General features: G+C 56.5%; 1 long non-coding RNA gene across 1 annotated transcript; it reads left to right on the top strand.

Annotated features, from left to right (window-relative positions):
• Positions 1 to 976: 976 nt before the first annotated feature.
• LOC130683691 (uncharacterized) lies at positions 977 to 4,071 on the top strand. Its single transcript, XR_008997575.1, has 3 exons — positions 977 to 1,058; positions 1,293 to 1,403; positions 3,934 to 4,071. It is a non-coding gene; the product is annotated as an uncharacterized LOC130683691 (long non-coding RNA).
• The last annotated feature ends 4,829 nt before the right edge of the window (positions 4,072 to 8,900 follow it).

Raw genomic sequence — 8,900 nt, 5'->3', positions numbered from 1 at the left:
GCAGTGGCAGATTTTTTAGGACTCTTCTATTCCCCCCAGAGGGGATGAGTTTGCACGGGAAGGGCTCTGAGCACCTGTAACTTAAGAAAGAGTCTTGTGTTAGGGTCTGTTGTGGCTGTGGCCAGGGCCTGGTTAGAGACCCTCCTATCCAGCGCAGTCAGCTGGGGAGAAGTCAGGTGGAGAGCATTTGACCCGAGAGCATGCTCCCTCTGGAAGCTGCATGAAGCTCCGACTCTGGTTGTACCTGGATGCAGGGTTGAGGGCATATTGAAAAAATTTGAGTGTCTGGGGGAGACTTGCCTTTGGGGGTTTGGAATAGAATTGCAAGGAAGGGTGAGTGACCTTGTTTAAGAGAATGTTTCCTACTGCCCCACTTCTTTCCTGAAAATCCAGGGCATTACTATCTGCCCCTGGAACCAGAAGAGAATCACCTGTACCCTGAAAGGGGATTGGGACCCAAGGACAATAAGCTATATTTGGGGAGATGACTCGAGAAGCCAGTGTCTTTCCTCCCCCATGATCAACCTCCCGAAGTGCTCTTCCCCAACCCCAGTCTGTGCAGGCCCCTGGTCCTGCCAAAATCTGTGGGCTTGAGAAGCAACGGGGGTCTGTTCGGAGAGCTTGTAAACTACAGCCACTCCTGTACAACTCCCCTACCCCCATCACTCCAGAGCTGCAAACGTGGAAGCGGGGAGTCCCGCCTCCCCCAAACCATCCAAAATTCCAGCGCCTCCCCCCACCCCTCTCCACACCCTCCCCCAGCTGGTTTTGTGCAACGAAGGCAAAGGGAAAAAAAGACCAAGTGAACAGAAGGGGAGGGAGCCACGTCGGCCGGCCTGTGGGCAGCCAGGAAGAGCAGTGCGGGTGGGGCAGAGGAGGAAGACTGCAGGGGCTATAATTAAAGCAAAAATATAGAGTTTCCAGAGAGGCAGGGCTGGAGACAGCAATAGAGGGACGGGCCTTGATCAATTATCCCCACCATGTGGCAGCAACTTGTGGCGCAGGATCTGTCCCCGCCTGGTGCCAGCGACTGCAGGGCAGGACAGGCAGGGGCTGAGGTGCTGAGATGGCAGTTCCTGCAGCACCCCCCCCCCCAGCATGGGTTGGGGACAAGGGGCTTCCCCTTCCTAACAGGCCACAAGGGTCCTGACCCTCAGAATGGTCAACCTTTTGGAGTGGTTGTCTGGGGCGAGGTGTCACAGGCTTTCGGTGAGGGGTGGTGCTACCTGCCACCTCCCTGCTTGCTGAGTTTGATCTGCCTACAGCCCCCTCCCTGTGTACTCCCTGTTCAGGCTGTCCCCTGCTGCCTTAGAGAAGAGATCAAGCCTCAGAGATGTGGACTGGGAGTTGCTACACAGGCCTGAGGTCCTGGAGGATGTTCAGGGACCCCTGGAGTTCTGGAGGTGGGCTTTGTGTGTGTGTTGTGGGGTGACAGCCACCCCTCAATGTCCAGTGTCAGACCTGTGTCCCAAGGGTTGCAGGCAGAGGGTTTCCAAGCATCCTTTACACGTGGCACAGAGCTGAGGCCCAGGGCCTCCTCTGCCACTTTTCAACTTGAAATGCTTGGCGGTTGCCCAGCCCAAAGATGTGTCTTTAATTTCTGCAGCATGACAGTGAGAGGAAGAATGTGCTTGGGGTCTCCTCCCAGCCTAGCTGGGCCTCCTTGGGCTTGATTGAGACTTGGGGGGAGGGAGGAAGGAGGGAGCTGGGGCTGGAGAGGGGAGGAGACTGCCACCTCATCTTTAGGAAACTTTGAAGCTCTGGCTTCTTATGGAATGTAAGACTTTGTCCGGCATTTGGAATGGGGGGAGCAAAAGCCAAAATCTCCTCCCCCCAACCCCCAAGCAATGGTAAAGTCATCAGGACTTAGGGAAAAAAAATTCCTCAAGAAGAAAAACAGAAAGAGGAAAAGTGCTGAGCTCTGAGTTCTCTCCCTCTCCAAATTTCCCCAAGTGCCTTCCCTCCATGAGGGAGGGGTCAGGCCTGTGCTCCCTAGTTCCCCCATCCCTTGGGAGCCCCTCAAGCCCCCAGTCTGGCTGGACTCTGTGGTGTGGGACCAGGGAGAAGAGGCCGCCCGGGTGTTGGTGCACCTGGCAGGTGGGGTGCTCAGCTTTGCAGCTGCTCTGGACCCTGCCGAGTTTCCAGTACCCTTCGTCCCCAGTATGACCCTCCAGAAAGCCCCACCCTGGCCCCCGGCTGGTGATGGAGAGAGGATCCCTAGGAGAGCAGTTGAGGAGAGGGAGGGAAGGGTCTAAGAGTGAAGCTGCAGTGGGGACCTTGGTCAGGTCATGGAGCCCAGTGCGGTGCCTGATGACCGTCCCTGGGGGCAGAATCTGGGGGCTGATTCCAGGTGTGGGGGGTCCTTTCTTCCTGCCTTTCCTCAGCATTGCACATTCCAGCCCTTTGATCTTTAGCTGAGTTCTTTAGCTTCCAGGCACAGCTCTGCTCTTTCTGTGCTTCAGTCTCAACCGGAGTCCTTTGGCCTCCTGAGACTACCCTTGACTCTTCATCCCTCCCGGGTTGAGAGGGAAGATGATGAGTGAAGTTTGTCCATGGAGGGTGTTAGGTGACAATGAGACATCCAGTCAGAAACGTGGAGGAGACGGTTGGGTGTTTGGATATGGAGTCCAGAGGAGGGACAAATGAGGGTCCCTCTGCCCCAGATGATGGTGTGGATGGAGTTGTCTTTGGAGAAATCATGGTGGAGGAGCAATGAAGGGCTAATATGAGCCTTGAGGACCCTCAGGGTTGATGGGCTGGGCAGGGGCGGAGGAGCCTGCCCAGGGGCAGGAGAAGTAGGAGGGCAAGGACGAGAGAGGCATGGTGGGTGGCATGCCTGCAGGGGCGGATTGTTCTGGCAGGAGGGGGAAATACATGCCGCAGAGAGAGTTGGGATGATAAGGAGTAAAACGTTCACTGGATTTATCAACATGGTGGCGACTGGTGCCTTAAGCGAGCGAGGAAGCCAGAGTGGAGTGGCCTGAGGAGTGAGTGGGAGGCCAGGAAATGGGGTCAGAGTGCAGACGACCGGGAAAGGAGTTTAGGTGTGAAACTGAGGAGAACAAGTAATGCCAAATCATCCTTCTCTCTTTCCCTGCACTCCCCCACCCCACTCCTGTCTGTCTGTCTGTCCCCTGCCTCCCTCCTCTTTTGCTTCTGTGGGGCTCTGCTTCCTTTCACACCCTTCCCACTCTGGAGCTCTTTTCCTGGGTCCCCTTTGCCTTTTTGTTTTGTCCTCCTTTTAAATATCCATATCCAGGCCTTTCTTCTCTTCAGGAGCGAGGCTTCAGTCCAGGCTGCTGAAGAGAAGTCCTGCTTTCTGGTCCCGGCAGGTCCTGCCCTATCCTCTGGGAACCCCAGTCCACGAAGGGAAAGTCGACCAGAGGCAGAGGAGCCAGGGAAGGAGCTGGAATGAAAGCAGGGCTGGGGTGTAGTCCCCTGGGGACACTTGGATTCCCCAGGCTCACTCCAGCCGCCCTCCCCAGGTTCCAGCCAGATCCAAACCAAGAATAATGTGCTGGATGGGGACGTTGTGGCGCTGGGGGGCTTCCCAACCCAAGGGAGGGGTCACCACCCATCTTCCCTGCTGGAGCGTGGGCTCCCCAGGAGACCTGGCAGGGTCAGGGTCTTCATTGCGTCCCTAGCCCTTCACCATATCTGGGGACAGAGCAGGCCCCCAGTACATGCTGGGGACACGAATTCATTGATTTGCTCTTTACCCCTTTCTGGTTCTGTTCAGTTCCATACTTGTCTTATTCCGTTCCCTTTCCCCCCTTTTTCCTGCTCCTTTACCCCTCCACCCCAACTTCTTTCCTCTTCATGTCTTTTTCTTCCTTTTTTTAGTTCTGTGCTTTCCCCTTCTGTCCGCTCCCTCTGCCTCATTGTCCCACCCCTCCACCCACACAGTCCCTCTCCCTCCTCCTTTTCTCTCAGATTCTTCCGGAACCTCTGGGCCTCCATCCTGTCCTGGAGCTCAGCGGCTCTCCTGATGGGGCGCTCCCGCTCCTGGGGGAGAGGTGCAGGCCGGGAGGCCAAGCTTGCATCACAACCCGATGTCTGGTTGAAGTGCTCAGAAGATAGACATGAAGGTTCCTTTGAAGCTTGAATTAAGGAAAAAACAAAACAAAACAGACTGAGGGGGCAGCGTTGGTGAGGCAGAGGCACCTGTCCTGACCTGATCTTCCTCCACCTCCCCTCACTCCACCACAGATAAACCTTGGCCACAGATGTCTGGCATCTGTCTTCCCTTTCTACATCAGCCACCAGTTCTTCCCCCTGGCAAACCCGGGATGCTGGAGTTCCTGGGTTAAGGGTTAAGTAGGGGTGAAGGAGATCCTCATGTGCTTACTTGCACCAGCCCTAGGAAGGGCATCTCTTTGGACAGTGTCTGGTTTGGGCAAGGAAAGGATCCAGAATTATTCATTCCACAATATTTAGATGGCAGGCACTTTGCTGGGTTCTGGGCATTCAGTGCCTGCCCTCAGGGAGCTTATGTCTGATAGAGACATTAATGAAACACGTAAATAAACATGTAATCGCAACTATAAAAGCTATGGATCAAAGGAACCCAGCTCTGAGTGGCAGGTGTCCCAGGGAGTCGGCCCTAGACCTTGGGGCCCAGTGAGGTCTCCCTAATTGGGTCACTGGATGAAGAGAGATAACTTAGTAAGAAGGAGGTGGTGGGGTCAGGAGGGGTGCTGCGGTGGGTGTGATGGCACCACATATGCAAAGGCTCTGGGGCAGGAGGCAGCCCAGCAACAGATGTCTACAGAATCCAGAGGCTGGCTACTGTGGCTGGAGCACAGGAAGCAAAGAGCAAGCCAGCCAAAAACACGTCAGGGGGGTTAGTCTCTGTCCTTAGAGCTTTGGGCCCTAGGAGAGGGTCTGGAGCAGGGAGGGTCACCATCTGGCCTGCACCTGTAAGGCTCACGACGGTCCCTCAGTGAAGTCATTGGTGGAGAAGGGCTGGGTGGAAGGTGCTGAGAGTCTGCACCAGGCCAGAGGGCTGGAAACAGAGAAGCAGGTGGATCCAGGACCCCTCTGGGTTGGGTTGGATGTGGGAGTGCGGCGGTGAGGGACAAGGATGCCTCCCGGGCTTCTGACCTGAGAGATCAGTGCGGCACCTGGGGGCCAGGGGACTGGACGAGGACCCGGTTTAGGAAAGAAGAGCCTGAATTCGGTGCCTGCTGCAGACACTCTCATCAATTCTATTCAATGCGTGGTTGCTGCCGAGCTCCTGGGGCCAGCCCTGTGGTGGGGGAGAGCTCTGGGAACAACAGCTCTGCCCTCACCGAGGGATGAGTCAGGACTCCGAGTAAAATAAACAGAAAAACGGCTCTCACCCATGGCAGCACTGACTGTGATTTTGGGTAAGTTGCTCTAACTCTAAGAGCCTCACAGTTGAAAGGTGGAATACACAGAACAATAGATGTTTAGTTGGAAGGAAACCTTGAGCTCATTCTGCCCTCCCCTCCCCTCCTTGCACCAAGGAGAAAACTAAGGCCCAGAGAAGGGAAGTGACCTGCTTAAGGTCACACAGCTGAGACTCGGGAGTCAGAGGTAAGATCCTTACCGCACTTCAGGATCTGGGGGGCTGGGGAGCTGGAGGGACCAGGGAAGCAACTGGGGATGGGGTGACATGACACAGGGATCCCACCTAATACAGTCCAGGCCTGGGGGGACAGGGCAAGGGAGTTGCTCCCTAAGTCGGGGCTGAGCTATGTGGCTGGAGGGGGAAGGGAGCCTGGTGGGCAGGGTGGAACTGCCACATGAAGAGGCTTGATGTGAACCATCTGGCCTGGTTGGAGTGTGGGCTGCAGGGAGGGGAGGAGCAGGGGATGGGAAAGGGGTGATGGTGGGCGGGTAGATGGCTGGTTGGACCTGGGAGTGGCCAGCCCAGAGGCCCCTACCTTCCAGACTGCTGCAGTCCAGATGCCTTCACAGCCACAGCCTGGCCCATCCAGCCCGCTGACCTCATTCCCAGCTCCCCTCCCTCGTGGGCCCCCCCTCTGCCTGCCACGTAGACTGAAGGCTTTAGCTGCATCTTCTGCTGGGGGAGGCAGAGAAAAGGACACGGGCACCCAGAGCTCTGCCAGGTCAGGCAGCCCTGAGGCCAGCCACTGTGTTCCCTTAGCCCCCAGAGCACTCTGGGCCTCAGTTTCCCCCTCCCCAGAGATGATGCCCAATCAATGGAGGGGTCTGGATCATGGGAGGAGCATGGCAGTATAGGAAGTTGGAGTGGGCAAGCACCAAGGGAGGCTCTCTGGAGATCAGCGGAGCCGATCCCTGCCTCCTCAGGGCAGGAGGGCTTTACTCTCAGACCCAGGAAGCGTTAGGGGTAGAACCTTCCTCCTCTGCAGCTGGTCTCATCTCAGGAAAGGGAGCTCCCTGAAGGAGGCGGTGGGGGACCTCTGGCTCACCTAACCTTCATGCCCCTGCTGCATGGACAGTGCAATCTGTGGATGGGATGGAAGTGGGAGGCACGTCTCCCTTCCCTCAGGCCCCTCTCAGTGACCTTCTCTCCATCCTGTCTCCAGGCCAGAGCCTCTCCTCAGCTCTGCCTCTTGACCTTCCACCTCCCCTCACCTCCCACCCACGGGGTCCTGGGTCTTCTCTGGCTGCCTCAGCTGAACAGGGGGCTGTCCTGCCGCCTCTCCAGGCATTCCGGACCTCTGAGTCATCGGGAGTGTCTGCTCTGGACGCAGCCTCCCTCCCCTGGCTGTGGACCCTCTTTCCCCTCCTCCCCCCAAACTAGGGGGCAGAGGGTGCTTCTCCCAAGCAGGGGGCTCTGGAGCAGGAGGAGGGAAGCCACATGCAAGACTGTGGTGAGGCCCTGCTCCCCAACACAGTGAGAAAGGGGCTCAGAGGACCCCAGACTTCACCTCAACCATCCCAGATAGGATGGGATGGACACCGGGATGTCCTTCTCCCATCTCCCAGGTGGGAAACTGAGGCAAGGCCAGGACAGGAGGGTCAGAATTTTGGTGGGCTCTGGCTCCTTCCCACTCTACTAGGACCCAGCTTTGCCAAGCTGGGAACCGGCCCAAGCCTTCTTCTGAAGGGCCCTCCCCACACTCAAGCCTGGGTCTGGCAGGAAAGCTGGAGAGAGGCGGCTGCTGTTGCCATGGGCTCCAAGGATGACACGTCCTGGCTGGGGTGGGGAGTCCACGTCTGCAGGAAAAGGGGAGGCCTGGACCCTTCCCACAGGGCCCCTGCATACTGTGAGGCTGTCTGCTACCCCTCCTCCTCTCCTGTCTTCCCAGGCCTGTGCTGCCCCCTCCTCCTCCAGCCTGAAGAAACACTGTGGGGCTGGCTGGGGCAGGGGGTCAGAGGGAAGGACAGGAGTTAGGACAAGTTCCCAGCCTCCTCCTCCCCAAACGTGTTTCCCTGCCCCCTCCTTCCCACCCCTCAGCCCTGTATTAGTTGTTTAGAGACCAAGCATCAAGGTCACACAGCTAGGAAGTGGCTTGCCTAGGACCGGCTTGCCTAGTAACTTGGGGCATTTTCCACCAGTGAGCCTCAGTTTACTCATCTGTAAAATAGGAGTCTGGACAGAAAAAGTCTCTACCAGTGAGGCTGGTCTATGATTCTGTGTCTTTCCAGTCGGACCGATAGACACTCAGGCACTCACGCTCACTGACACGCCCTCTCACACATTCATTCACGTGCCCTGTATACATGCATTTCCTGTGCATTTCCACACACACATGGCCCTCTGCCTCCTTTGGCACCGCGGACCCCACGTTTCCTATCCTCTCTTCCTGACCCCCCAACCCCCATTTCTTCTCTCATTCCGATCACCTTCACCAACACTTCACATTTTCCTGCTACTGGTCCTCCTCCTGAGGTCACTGGCAGGACAAGGGCAAAAAGGAATAGTGGGATGAGATGTGAGCCTCAGAGTCTCAGGCCTCTGACCCTGCCAGAGACCACTCCTACCCGCGGTCACAGTCAGCGGGCTCTTTCTGAGGTTTTGGGGTGGGAAGGAGTAGGCGGGGGAAAAGGAATAGAGCAAAGCTTGCTCTCCACCCAGCTGGAGAACTGCAAAGCCATGCCCCTCACGTTTCATTCCTGAACTTCATTAACATTCACTTTCAAAAATATCTGTCCCACATCATCCTAGGTCCTCCCAGGATAAATGTGATTGTTTTAGCAGCTTGCGCGGGCTGCCTTGCCCCAGGCTGCACCCTTCTAGGAACTTCCGCCTAAGGAGACTGGTTAGAGCTCAGGAGCCAGGCTGTTCCGGGGGATGAGCTCTCTGTTGGCCAGGAAAGGCGTGGGAACTGGGCAGCAGAGCACACCCCTCAGATCTGGCCCCACTCAGGAGTCACCACCAAGGTCTGTACCAGGCTGTGCTGTAAGCACTGTATGCATTTGAAGTGTGTACTCCTCATATAGCCCTCTAAAGTGGGTGCTATTATTGTCTCCAATTTCAGGAGAGGGAAGGAAGAGAGGCACAGAGAGGCTAAGTCAGTTGCTTGAAGTCACAAAGCTAGGAAGTGGCTGAGCAAGGATTCCACTCTACGCAGCCTGGACTCCAAAGCCCAGGGGCTTAACCGCTGCACTCAACAGGTGCAAGAGCCCCAGGATGGATGCCAAGTGATGCCCTCTTCCCTCGTCTGAAAAAGTGGTTATATGCACAAACAGGCACACTCCATCTACACACGTATGGGAGGGGTTGTAGCATCAGGTGGTTGCAAAGCCGCAGCAGGCACCGTGGCAGCTGGAAAGCTCTCCTGCAGAGCATTCTTCCGATTTGCCAGGGAACTATTGTGAACTGCCAGCACCACACAGGTCCTCACAACAGCTCTGGTAGGTCAGTCTTAGTACCTCTATTTTACAGATGAAAACCTGAGACTCAGAAGGGTCAAGCATTCCCCAAGACCCTCTTCCTAAAGCTG

The sequence above is a fragment of the Manis pentadactyla genome, chromosome 4 (assembly GCF_030020395.1).
Source record: "Manis pentadactyla isolate mManPen7 chromosome 4, mManPen7.hap1, whole genome shotgun sequence".
NCBI lineage: Eukaryota > Metazoa > Chordata > Mammalia > Pholidota > Manidae > Manis > Manis pentadactyla.
Note: the sequence above shows the minus strand (reverse complement) of the source record. Positions and strands in the feature narration are given on the sequence as shown.